Genomic DNA, 11,214 nt, shown 5'->3' on the forward strand with positions numbered 1-11,214 from the left:
AGCCGTGATATTTGCATCCAAAGCCCAGCTCTGCCAGCGGGCATTACAGGCCCCACCCCTCAGATCCTCACTGCGAGATGAAAAACCTGCGGTGGACTTGTCCAAGTGTTGCTGCTAAACAGCTAATGGTGTATGCGAGTTGCACATTTTATTTCCCATTTGATGCGATTTGCCTGAGACTGTCTTTCCTCAGTGAGCCTGGAGAGCAAACTCAAATATAACACAAAGTGAACATAAAGTGAAGCCACTCCACATTACAAACACAGATCAGCCTTTAAATGACCTTCAGCACCTGAAAGTGACCACACAGGCTACATCTCATTTTTAATCTGCAGTGGAGGTTTCTGAGTGAGGAAGTTTAATTTAGACAACCTTTATTTAACCTGGTGCGTCCCAGTGAGTTTGAAAATGCCACATTCTGTGTAGAAAGATGCAGAACAAAGTTGCTCACAAAAAAGAAAAAACAACTTTTATAATTGTATAGAATATAATAAAGTATAAGCACGGAATAAAAAGATAAGGAGGTTTTAATATAAGTTATAAAATCAGTGGTTTTTAAATGATTTTTGCAAATCTTCCCCAGCTCTTGAATTTCCCTGAATGTTTTTTATTATTTTTTTTTTATTATTTAAAGAAGGGACGATGCACATTAACTAACACCAAAGTCTATCATATAAATGTGCCAGATTTAGCCATACAGGCTAATTTTCAACTGCAGTCTCTGGCAGGTTGATGGCATTAAAAAAAACAGACATAAAACACCACACATAAGCACAAACAAGTAAAATAAGACAACCACTACTCCCGACCATGAAGCTGTCCCTGGCAGGTTGATGGCATACGAAAACATAACACATATGAGGACAATTTATCACATGGCACACAAGCACAGATAAAGCACATCAGCACTTGAGCACATTAAAACGCATAAGCACTTGAACACAGGCAAAAGCACCAAGCACATGAGCCCAGACAGAACAGCATGAGTGCAGACAGAAGATCAGTAAAGACAAAGACATGATCGCATTATCCCAGGTTATGACAGCATATTTGATTTTCTACTGTTCCAATGTTGCACCTACACTTTTCTCGTTTTTGTCGGCATAACTCTGAGACGCCAAAACAATAAAAAATATCATGGGATGTTTTAATTCACACGTTAAAAAAAGAAGAGCATGCTGCCAATTTAGCTCTCTAAAATAAAAGGACACCAAAATCGTTTAAAAAAAAAAAAATAACTAAAATAAACAAAACAAAAATCACAATCCCTTAGAGCTGTTGTCCATGTTTACATATAATTAGTGTTTATTCGGTGATACATCAAAGGTACACGATGGAGTTTTGGGGAACACATTTTAATCAGAAGAGAAAGATCTTCATTGACTGAAATGTTATGCCTAAACAAACTCTCTTTGTTTTCATGACTGATTACACTGAATAAACAAACTGACCTTAAAGGACAACACAATTTCATACTGTTCAACTTTGTTTATATGTGGCGGACCCTGCCACCTTCCTAGCGTGTTCTGGGGACCTTATTTTCCTCTGAGGACAGCTTGTTTATTCACTTACTAAATATTTCTGAGGTTGTAATATTGCCTCAATAATATTGTAGTTAGTATTTCTTCTCCAAAACTACATAGTGCCCTTTTAAGTAGTAAATATCAGAAAAGTCTTGATTTCTCTGTTAGAGGTCCATAAACAACAATTCTTGGAGATTGTGCAGACCAGCATTCTTTTGTTTTGCGACTGTGACATTTATCAACGATGTTACGATGAGAAGGACTACTGGATAAACACCAGCCACATTCAGCTACACTTATCCCGCTGAAGGATTTATCATGAGAATTAAGTTACAGAGCAGGCTGTTTGTTTTTGTGTCTAGTGGCCAAGAAATAAACAGAGCCAGAACCCTGAAAATAGCACATCATCACTTCATCTTTATGATGGCCTGCGATGGAGTTTGACATCTGCCATCAAAGGATGGCTTAAATGTGAACTGAGCTCGTCAAGCATGCGGGGAAGTTTGATGTTTGTTTTTATTTGCTCCTTTTTCGGGTGTGTAAAAATGCAAGATGTACCTGGCTATGCCGGTACATTCTGACCTAAATATTTATGTAGATTTGGATAACTCACACTGTTTTATCTGAATTTTAAAAGTGATTCATGCGAAGACGGGAGCAACATAAAATAATCTCATCATACCTGACATGTAAGGCTACTATTTTTACATTAAAAAGGTAAATGTCAAGTGGTACTTTTGAACTGGCCAGTTGGATTTTATTCTTAAAACCTTTTAGAGTCACTTTGACAGCCCGTTAAGCCCCGAAGACATCCACTGCCTGCCAAGAGACGGCACAGGGGAGCCCTAAAACAGAGCCAGACAGTCTTTTTCTATCAGCTGTAAGATGCTTATGCATGCAAATATTGCAAAGTCGACTTTATTAAGGTCATAATTTCTGTCGTGGCCTAAAAGCCAAGGGTAGTTATGGGCAATCTAATACCTCCAGGGTAGACTGCAGAGCAGCCAGTTTAAAGAGAGACTCTGGGATTAATGATGACTAATGATAGGTTTATGACTCCAACATTGTGACTGTGCAGAACAAGGAGAATGTCAGAAAAAGATATACAGATGTTCATCATATCTATCATCCAAAAATGAAAATAACACCACTGTCCCCTGAAAAAAAACAAGATAAATGAAAAAGAGCAGATTTTAAAACCAATAATATATTGCAGTCGTCCATCATTTGAACCACACATCATACAGTGTTTAAACTAAACAAAATACATGACAAGTTTGGATTTCCCTTCCCAGCCTACACATGTGGAAACAAATCTTGGGTTCAGAAAAGATCATTGTTCATCTTGTCTTTCTTAGATGTAGAAGAGATAGGTAATGGTGTCATAATTCATACACAAGACATGTTAATTTGCTCTTGAAACACCGATATTCTCACTATAAGGGACTGAAACACTCTGGATGTCAGCAAGATCTTTCATCTTGACTAGTTGCTTTCCATAAATGCCTTTCAGGTCCACTTATAATGTTTCTGCAAGGGACACATTGTTAAATAGCTTCATGCCAAAACTTTTTATGAACTTCAGTCGTAAATATAGAAAGCTATCTTATGGGTTAGAGATAATTTTGGGGGGGAAATAGATAATTAACCAAGAAGACAAAACAAGTTATTACATTCATATTGACATTAGGAATTAACTGTCCATAATATCTGTGCATAAAAATAGTGCCAGGCCAAAAAAATCATTCTCAACCAAATATTCCATGTTTTTTTAAATGTTTTTTGTGTTGCGGTAACCTGGCTTGATTGCCATTGTTCTTTCTTCTGACACATATTTTCATACCCTGTAGAAAGGATTTTCAGTCTTGGCAATCCTTGCAAGATGTGTCAGTAAACGCTTTAGTAAAACAGGGTTTTTACATATTTAGTGCGTGAGGGATACTGTGCTGTAACGTGTCACAAACTTCTCGTCCAAAAGCTCTTTACCACACTCAGTTCCCTCCTAATGCCTGACAAAACCACAGCTGAGACTTGCTCCAAAGTCAATTATCTTCTCAGTCATCTGTGCAGAAATCCTCCTGACCCGGGGCTATTATGTCCAGAGTACACACAAACTGTAGCTCAGTAACAATAGTCATCAGATGCTTGAAGATTAGAAACTGGAAGAAACTTCTTGAACAAGGTATTGGTAATGACAACTTAAAGTATCGCAAAATAAGATAAGCAATTACGTGTTAGGACAGAAAAAACAAGGAAAAAACTGACTGGCAGGAAACTAAAACATGAGAGAAGTACCGTGTGTACTTGCAGATGTCTTGTGAATAACATAGCCCAGCCTTTCATTATCAATTCATCCTCTTGGAAGATGAAATGTGGCACATTGTTGCATTGAACTACAAGTACTCACTTCTTTTTCATCTAAATGACATTCAAGATAAATCAAAATGTGCTCTTTAGTTTTTCAAGAATAAAACCAAGCACATATTTGGAAGTACGAGCCCCTGCACCCAGCGTTTTAACACGAAGCTTTAACTGAACTTAAAGGTATAGGCTACCATCAAAGTTGGCCCCTGCCTGGCTCAACTGGTGAGACAGAGAGCAGTAGTGATCTGATTTAATGGGTTCCTGTTAATGAGCAGAAAAAGAAAAAAATGTTCAGACGGACTTCAATGTCACAGATTTGAAATGAAATCCTTTGTTTCAACTGATGTCCGGGTCAGAATGGGAGAAAACCTTATCAATTTGGTCTCACAGCGTCCAATTCTGTATGACAAACACTACGACTACCTCAACATCAAGTCGAAGACAATACATTGCTTAGCCATAACCCAGCTGGTGGGATACAATGAAGATGGTAATGTAGCTGATATTCATTTGATTATATTATATGTTGGTCATGGAAAGGGGCTTTACTTATTGGCCCTTATTTACGAAACATGAATGACCAAATCTAATCATGAAGTGAACTTATTAACATTTCGACAAAAGGGGGTGATGGGGATGAAAATTGATTGCCGGACCCAGTGTGTATAGTTGTCATGTGGAAAAGTCGCATGCAGATTTCCCATATTGCTGCGCTGCATTTTCGCATCACACTGGTGGGAATTGACTTTAACCTGTACAACCCTCCAGGTTTTGTGCGAATACAGCCAAAGTGCGGGCTTCATCCTGTCTGCTGTTTGCCTTTCTGCTCTGTGTGTGCGTGTTTGTGTGTGTGTGTAGCTCACCCTGCCCTCGGTCAAAGAGGCACATAGACCTGCAGCTCTTTACAGAGAGAGACAATCATGTATCTGTTATTGGCGTGTGGCTTACACCACTGCTCGAAGGATGATGGTCACAAATGTCCCAACACAGCAAAATATGAAAATACGAGCACAGGGCAGGGACTCTGCAAGTACATCGCCACACACTTCTGACGGGTCATAAGTGATTATTAAGAGGGATTACACAGAGTGATGAATAGTATACATTTAAAGTCATAACTGACTAATTTAATTTAACTAATAGATGAGTTTTGTCACTGAAGGGGCTATACAGAGCCTGAGAAAACAGTAATAGGACTCAGACAAAAGCAGTTTGACAAAAGAAGAAAAATTGCGTTTGGAGCTGTAATCTGTGTCTCTGTCTAGGTCTCCAGGCGAGTATGACCACTTTATTGGCCTGTCAGAAGTACTAAAATGATCACAGGGTTCAGAATTTTCGGTGTTTGACAAACAGCAGAATGCAGAAAACTTTGATCATGGGATTTTAAAAATAAGGGGGATAATTACTGCTATGCAGCCCCATTGTAACTTTATAAGTAAACAAAGAAAGATATCCTGAACTGTTTTCATCTTGTTGTTTATTGCAGCACCAGTCTTTTCGTCTACTCTGTCTTGGTGGAGTGCAGACACAATAATCCACCCCGGGAGAACGCAAACCATTTCTGCCAAGGTGTTGATAGATCGATGGTTCCACGTTGTAACCCTAGCTCTATGAACACAGCTGGAGGCTGCTAACAGGGCTTCAACAGGGATGGTAGGTTTAACTCAACATTTGTGTGTTCAGTTACAATACATGTGTTATGCAAGCGTTATGACTCTAGTTGTCGTGAAGTTCCTTTATTTAACATGTACATAATGTTACAACCCCAAATGGTCTTCTTCAGGTAACACTAAGGGTGTGAACACACCTTTGTATATAGCTGAAATGTGACACAGCTGACATCATCTTATAAGTGGAAATTTGATGGGACAGTGACAACAAAAGTACAAAAGTAGTATAAAAGTCCTGGGCTTTCCACAGGAGGTCGGGGTTTGTTTACTGCCTGAAACCAACAATCCCTGTTGTTCAAGGAATTAGTTATTTTTGACCCAAACCGAGATCATTTCCTAAACCAAACCAGGTAGTTTTGGTGGCTAAACCTGAACTAATGGTGACACCTGAAATGCTTGTCAGTAATCTTTATTTTTAAAGATAACCCCTTGATTCCACGTCTCTGTTACCTGGCATGTGCAACGCTGTTTTGTTCCGACCTCCATGTGGCTTCAAATCCCATAGGGAGCGTTTCAAAAGCGGAGTGTCATTCTTGCTTGACATTGTTGACTTTTTCGTCATATTTCCAACTTTGTTGTGCTGTAGATCCCAAGTCTGCACACTTCTTTGACTTCCTTACTTGATCATTCTGCTCTGCCCACTTTGCCACGTCTCAGCACGTATTCGCCGCAGAGCAGAGAAGAGAGCCGCTCCTGGGTTGTTGCATATCTATTATAGCTAACATGCATTTACATGTCTGCCTAGGCGAGGCAAAATGTGACATTGATATGGTGGACTAGTGGGTCTATTACATGTGTGAAATTAGTCATTACTGGGAATGGTCAGACAATACCGATGTAAATACCGCATCAATATGTCATTAAAAGTATTAACAGTTCATACTTTTGGGTACAAATGCTTGACACATTTGTGGATTCACATCCTAAACTTATCATCATATAGATATGGAGTTACCATGCACCCACCTGATATCTGCCTTTTTTTAAGAATGCAGAAATAGTCGGAGAAATCATTCCTTCACTTGATATTTACATACAGCAAATATACAGTATGAGACAAGTATCTTGGGTAAAGAGGGAGAAGTATTCTTCAAAGTAGGGAAAAAACTCTCTGTGCCTCGCATTTTTAGACTGGTGTGAGTGGTTGTGGACTAGTGGTTGGTGTGGGGGCGTAAATGTTTTTTAATTGTGATTGGCTCAGCGGGGTGACTGCATCATTTGTTTGGAGATAAAATGTTTACTTACTGTATCTTTCAACTGATGACTGACCCCAGTCGAATTTAAGATATGTGTAAATATTGTATTTGTAAAATGTAGTATTTTGTGTATGGTTAGGGCTTTGGTTTCAAAAATAATTCTCCAGTTGAACCTCAGTCTTTACTGTAACTGTGCTACTTCTGAAACCCCATCAAAGCCATGTTTACTAAAGAAGCCAACTCTTCCACTCTACGACTGGCAATACATTCATTGCCATCTGAATAGTCATAAACATCATGTGCGCGGCAATTTATCACACCAATTTATTCAACATCAACATTATGATCGAGGCCACTTAAATAAAAGCTATCCTGTCAAGTGAATCAAAGATGTATGTGTAGCTCAAATGTTATGGGAAGCATTTTCTTTGAAACCCTTCCCACTATTTGAAAATAAAGATAGATCACATTTGAAACAACGTGCCCAGACAGTTAGCTGCTGCCAACATGTGTTTGCCATATTGGTGCTCAAATGAACAACCGGAATATCACCTTATTTTTATACATGCGAGGCATGTGGTCACTCTAAAAGGATGTGCAATGCCAATCACTCTTTGCCCTTTAAAAGAGAGCCTACATACTGTACATACCAACATCAATCTTGAAATGATCAAACTACAAATACATTAAATTTTTACTCTTACCTCAATGAATAAATGTCAAATTAATAGTGATTATGATTTTGACCTATGAGTCAGTCGCTATCACAGCTCAATACGCAGTATTTGTCAATAGTGGGCAGACTCAATTTTCCCATGGAAAACACAGGAGATGTTTTTTTAAGTCTAGAAAGTAAAAGCTTCTTATTTCAGAGCCGAAATTGTATTCATTTATTTTAAATTCCCCTGTGGAACGCCTTCTTGGATGACACATAAACATTTCATGTTATTCTCAGACAATTTGAAACAGGTGAGCTGCATGCTCTAAGATTTCAACTTAGAGAAAAGTTCCAGAGTAAACAAATTCAATTTACTCACTACAAAGGATTTCTAAATACTCATCTGCAATTTGATCGTGCTCCGTATGATTTGAATTACGGTAAAGATAAGTTTTATTTTCAGCCAATGCTGAAACCAGGTGAAAGACAGTCTCACGTCATGAAGATTTCAGGCATAACACCGTCAAGCCAGAGAGTTTAAGAGGCAGATAGCTCGGCTGCAGCAGATGTTTGGAGGATCCTGATGTGAAACGTAGACGTTCAGAGCCGGAGTGTCCTTGTTTATATACTGTAGTTGGAAACTCATACGCCCCAAGTCATGAAAGATTTTTATGATATCCGGCCCTTCTGCAGTAACTGAACAATGTATTTGCATTCTGTAACTGCAGACCCGCGCACCGAGCATTCACAGATCCATGAAATTCTTTCTTTTTTAAACAACACGAAGCGATGAGTCCTCTCAGACCACAGTTTGTGTGGGTGCACTGTAAACAGACCTATGTGGCCACTTTAAGAGTAACTTAATACCAGGTTGAAAAGCAGTCTTTCACTGGCCTCGCTGAAAGTTTCACGTCTGTTTCACCTCTGACGAAGCAACTGATGGATGTAATTGGGTGTGGTCAGAAGTGTATTGTTTTACTCCGGTAAACAGTGATGTCACGGTGTGCTGACCCAAGTCTAACCACTGGAGGTGAGCAAAAACAAGATTTTTAGGACGTGTTAAGTAACTTTAAGGTGTGTTTGCTTACACACACAGCCAAATACAAGTGTCCCTTAAAAAGGAACTGTGGGATATGTGTTATTAAAACACACTTGGCATCATCACCAGAAACCAAATGTAAAGCCAAATCAATCAGGACTGAACTATTAAGGATAACTATGGAGCTGCACTCATCGATATTAATCAATTAAAGGTTAAATCAAAAAGAGCAAAGGGGCTGCTACACAGGGAATCATCACCCAACCTTTTGTTTCATAGTGTCTTTCAGCTCATACATTTGGCTTTACAACCCAAAAGTAAATTGTCTAACATGCTCATGTTTTTGGTGAACGGTGAACTGAACATATCAGTGTGCTCTCTCCTTCAAGAAAGGTAATGTCTCGTAGCAGCATTATCACGAATCCCACTGTTTTTCTTGAAAAGACCTGCCCTACACAGCCTCTGATTGGTCTACGGACTGATCCCAAGACATCATGGGGTTGCCAGCTGACAGCAAAAAAAAATTACAGTTTATTTAATCACGTGCATTTATCATTATGGATTTATTTTACACAGTCTCAAAAAAAGACACTGCAGTTCAAGGCTGGATTAGAAAGCTTCAGAGAGAGATGCAGAGAAAAAGAGAGACACGAGCCCTCACTTGTAAATCGGTATCCTTCTAGGCAAAAATCATTTTTGGCATTTACATTTTGTGGACCCCAGAGGAAGAGGTTGTTGGTTATAATGCTCCGTGTCTGCTGCAGGTATGAATGGGCTAAACTGTTTGTGAACACAATTACCAACAGTCATAATCTTTATTAGGTGATAATATGTCAATGTTGCGTTTACAGCTTGTTGCAGCTACCGAGCAGTCTAAAATAAATAAACAAGTTTGCAATTACAGCGACCACCTACATGCATGTACTCACACACACACACACACACACACACACACACACACACAGCCTCACAAACAATTTCAGCCTCATAGAAAGTTACAGTTGCCCAGCTTTGTGGACCAATGAACTAATGGACCAACAGATACAGAGCTGATTTGTAATGTCATAGCCTGTTGACATGGAGGGAAAGACTGGAAAAATACACACATGGGAGAAGTTATCCTTGCAAACTCATGATTAACATTGTGAAAGGGTCGATTTCAACCCAAACCATGTTTCCCTGAGACTAATCAAGTATTTTTGTTGTCTAAACTTAAGTGTTTAAGTTCCCTAAACCGAACCAAAAAGCGCTGGAAAACTGAAAAGAAACCAGAAATAATAAATGGACCGAGTGTAAAAAATAATAACTGAGTATACACTGTAATATTATGTTCCAAACAGGATATGAACCCAAGTCTCCTGAGCGAATGTCTTGTACTCAACGTGCTCACCACAGGCAGCAATATACCAACACAGCAATACCAGATACACACGTAAGATCATACGCACTTTTGGCCAGTTGGCATGAACACACACGCACCTTCACGCATACTCAGTGGCAAATTTCAGTCTAGTCGGGGCGAAAAATGTGGCAGCCAAAAGGTGGGAAAATATCCTTACACCAAACGGCCAACCAACTGACAGCGCGAGCTATAGAGCTGTTGGTCGTAGGTAATAAATAAGTAAAGCAGCTTTAGGGAAGGAACCCAAGGAACCCAAAAGAATGTCGTATTTGTCTTCACACAAACCTCTTCTCAAGGCAGTCCTACTTGGATTTATAACAGAAGTACAGAGTGAAGTAGCGTGAGCGAGCACTTTCATTTGACTGACACATCCAAAGCAAAGGCAAAGGTATTCTAAGGTGAGCGTGGTCATTGAGGTCAGTGCCATAAACCTGCAGTTGTGCTCTGGCAGGTGCACAAGGAGATGATCTATATTAGCCAGTGGAACATAAAACAATGGCTCTCAGGGATTTTATGCAAAATTGATGAAGGCACAGCTAATCGCCAGTTAACATTTACTCCATTGATCATAAAAATAAACATGTGAACGGACAAGTTGGCTGCTGGCTGTTGCCGAGATTCCAGACAGTCTCATATCACTAAATCTTCTTTTAATTTTCATACCCTCAAACTCAAGAAACCAGCTTGAGACAATCCTCTGAGGCACTTTTTAATGAATATGTTTATTTTATTTTATCCTTTCCCAATATTCCTCTGACTCTACTGAAAAGGAAATGTAGGATATCAAGTTTGCTTGTATCAATATATGGCCTACAAGTGACAGAGGACTGCTTCAAATCAAATTTTACAATCCAGTCCACCTTAAGCGTAAAACAAATATGTAAGGTGAAATGTGAGCCTGTAATAGCCATACTGGATGGGGTTTTAATATCTTTTCAGTGTCAACAATTGCCGGTGCAGTCCATTTTTAGTTTTTTAGTTTTTTTTGTTTTTTTTTTACAGCGGATCAAAGGGGGAATGCTAACATCTGTTGGGTCTGTCGGAAGAAATGACTGATTTGATCCAATAATATTTAGATAGATGTTGGTCCAATTTGTATGCAGACAGAACCAGAAAATGGTTTTCCCTTATCTGTGCTCAATATGAAGGAAATGTGCACCATTTATTAGACATAATGATTATGTCCATGCAAACATTTAAATGAAAAAAAATCAATCAATGAAAATCTAAAATTGGAAAGACTATAAACAAGCATATCGCAAATCGTTTTATGAACACAAACACGATAATTACAACAAAATAATATATTAGATTACAAGAATATATGCCTGTAACTTTATCTGAAATCATGATAAGCATAAT

This window comes from Pagrus pagrus, assembly GCF_965226575.1.
Source record: "Pagrus pagrus genome assembly, chromosome: 7".
NCBI lineage: Eukaryota > Metazoa > Chordata > Actinopteri > Spariformes > Sparidae > Pagrus > Pagrus pagrus.